This window comes from Trifolium pratense, unplaced genomic scaffold, assembly GCF_020283565.1.
Source record: "Trifolium pratense cultivar HEN17-A07 unplaced genomic scaffold, ARS_RC_1.1 scaffold_109, whole genome shotgun sequence".
In the NCBI taxonomy this organism is placed as follows: Eukaryota; Viridiplantae; Streptophyta; class Magnoliopsida; order Fabales; family Fabaceae; genus Trifolium; species Trifolium pratense.
Window position 1 is genome coordinate 52,501 of NW_025721010.1, and position 3,161 is coordinate 55,661.

Sequence of the window (3,161 nt, forward strand, 5' to 3'; positions counted from 1 at the left end):
AACCTCCATGTACCGTGGCATGACCGTGGCCAAGTAATAAAGATCAAATTCCATGCCTATGCCAAGTTGGACCAAGGCCCCGTCTCGTTTTGCTATAAGCAAGGGCGTGGCAAGGCACGCGGGGGGCCAAAAAATCAAAGTGCTCCGAAATGCACACGGGGGTGTCAAGCAACCTCCATGTACCGTGGCATGACCGTGGCCAAGTAATAAAGATCAAATTCCATGCCTAGGCCAAGTTGGACCAAGGCCCCGTCTCGTTTTGCTATAAGCAAGGGCGTGGCAAGGCACGCGGGGGGCCAAAAAATCAAAGTGCTCCGAAAATGCACACGGGGGTGTCAAGCAACCTCCATGTACCGTGGCATGACCGTGGCCAAGTAATAAAGATCAAATTCCATGCCTAGGCCAAGTTGGACCAAGGCCCCGTCTCGTTTTGCTATAAGCAAGGGCGTGGCAAGGCACGCGGGGGGCCAAAAAATCAAAGTGCTCCGAAAATGCACACGGGGGTGTCAAGCAACCTCCATGTACCGTGGCATGACCGTGGCCAAGTAATAAAGATCAAATTCCATGCCTATGCCAAGTTGGACCAAGGCCCCGTCTCGTTTTGCTATAAGCAAGGGCGTGGCAAGGCACGCGGGGGGCCAAAAAATCAAAGTGCTCCGAAATGCACACGGGGGTGTCAAGCAACCTCCATGTACCGTGGCATGACCGTGGCCAAGTAATAAAGATCAAATTCCATGCCTATGCCAAGTTGGACCAAGGCCCCGTCTCGTTTTGCTATAAGCAAGGGCGTGGCAAGGCACGCGGGGGGCCAAAAAATCAAAGTGCTCCGAAATGCACACGGGGGTGTCAAGCAACCTCCATGTACCGTGGCATGACCGTGGCCAAGTAATAAAGATCAAATTCCATGCCTATGCCAAGTTGGACCAAGGCCCCGTCTCGTTTTGCTATAAGCAAGGGCGTGGCAAGGCACGCGGGGGGCCAAAAAATCAAAGTGCTCCGAAATGCACACGGGGGTGTCAAGCAACCTCCATGTACCGTGGCATGACCGTGGCCAAGTAATAAAGATCAAATTCCATGCCTAGGCCAAGTTGGACCAAGGCCCCGTCTCGTTTTGCTATAAGCAAGGGCGTGGCAAGGCACGCGGGGGGCCAAAAAATCAAAGTGCTCCGAAAATGCACACGGGGGTGTCAAGCAACCTCCATGTACCGTGGCATGACCGTGGCCAAGTAATAAAGATCAAATTCCATGCCTAGGCCAAGTTGGACCAAGGCCCCGTCTCGTTTTGCTATAAGCAAGGGCGTGGCAAGGCACGCGGGGGGCCAAAAAATCAAAGTGCTCCGAAAATGCACACGGGGGTGTCAAGCAACCTCCATGTACCGTGGCATGACCGTGGCCAAGTAATAAAGATCAAATTCCATGCCTATGCCAAGTTGGACCAAGGCCCCGTCTCGTTTTGCTATAAGCAAGGGCGTGGCAAGGCACGCGGGGGGCCAAAAAATCAAAGTGCTCCGAAATGCACACGGGGGTGTCAAGCAACCTCCATGTACCGTGGCATGACCGTGGCCAAGTAATAAAGATCAAATTCCATGCCTATGCCAAGTTGGACCAAGGCCCCGTCTCGTTTTGCTATAAGCAAGGGCGTGGCAAGGCACGCGGGGGGCCAAAAAATCAAAGTGCTCCGAAATGCACACGGGGGTGTCAAGCAACCTCCATGTACCGTGGCATGACCGTGGCCAAGTAATAAAGATCAAATTCCATGCCTATGCCAAGTTGGACCAAGGCCCCGTCTCGTTTTGCTATAAGCAAGGGCGTGGCAAGGCACGCGGGGGGCCAAAAAATCAAAGTGCTCCGAAAATATTTTTCCACTTTCCAGTCCACTTATACATATTATGTGCAGTGTGCACACAAGACACCTTCCCAAAATTCGACTTATATGAGGCGTTTTACGTCAAATCCGCCTATTTTCGGCGTTTCGGCCGAAAAATCAAAATAAATCGAAACTTCCTCGGAATGCTTAGCGACTTTCCAGTCCACTTATACATATTGTGTGCAGTGTGCACACAAGACACCTTCCCAAAATTCGACTTATATGAGGCGTTTTACGTCAAATCCGCCTATTTTCGGCGTTTCGGCCGAAAAATCAAAATAAATCGAAAATTCCTCGGAATGCTTAGCCACTTTCCAGTCCACTTATACATATTGTGTGGAGTGTGCACACAAGACACCGTCTCAAAATTCGACTTCTAGGCGGCGTTTTACGTCAAATCCGCCTTTTTTTCGAGTTTTCGGCCAAAAAATCAAACTCAATCGAAACTTCGTCGGATCGCTTAGCCACTTTCCAGTCCACTTATACTTATTGTGTGGGGTGTGCACAAAAAAAAACGAAGTCAAAATTCGACTTCTAGGTTGTTTTTTACGTGGTATCCGCCCTTTGCGAAGTTTCGGCCGAAAAATTCGTAATTAATTCATCCGACATCGGAATATTACGATTCTTTCGTGGTTTTGCTTGTTTTAATGTCCCTAACAACCATAAAAAAATTCAAAAAAAAATTCGTCTTCTAGGTCCACTTTTAAGCACTTTTAAAAACTTATGGATACAGGGAAAAAAGTGCACTTTTTCTACAAAACTGAAAATGGCCTTCCAGTCATATATAGGGGGAGGGGTGGGATGTGGGGGGTAGGCTCGGCAGGCACGGGGCGCGCCTATGGGCACAGCAGGCAAGCAAAAACTACGTGCTTAACGTGTTTTCCCCTGCAATTTTCGTTGCTCTTTTCATCATTTCAATCAAATTCATGGACATTCTTGATGGAATTCGATCAAAAAATTGAAATTTGGATGAATTTGTGAGGAAATTGGTGATGATCATGCTGTTCTTGGCTTGGGCAGGCCTTGGCTGGCATTGGGCATGGTAAGCACGTATTTGTGCATAACTCCCACCCTCGTGGGTGGGATTGCCTGGCTTTTGCTTGGCAATAAGGTTGTTGCTGTCCCGACTCGGTGACCCTCTCGTGGAATGCATGGGGCTTGCCGTGCTTTTGCTTGTGGCAAGAAAATTGTGCCAATGTTGCTACTCGGTAAACTGTTCTTGGTGATGATCATGCTGTTCTTGGCTTGGGCAGGCCTTGGCTTGCATTGGGCATGGATAGCATGGTAAGCACGT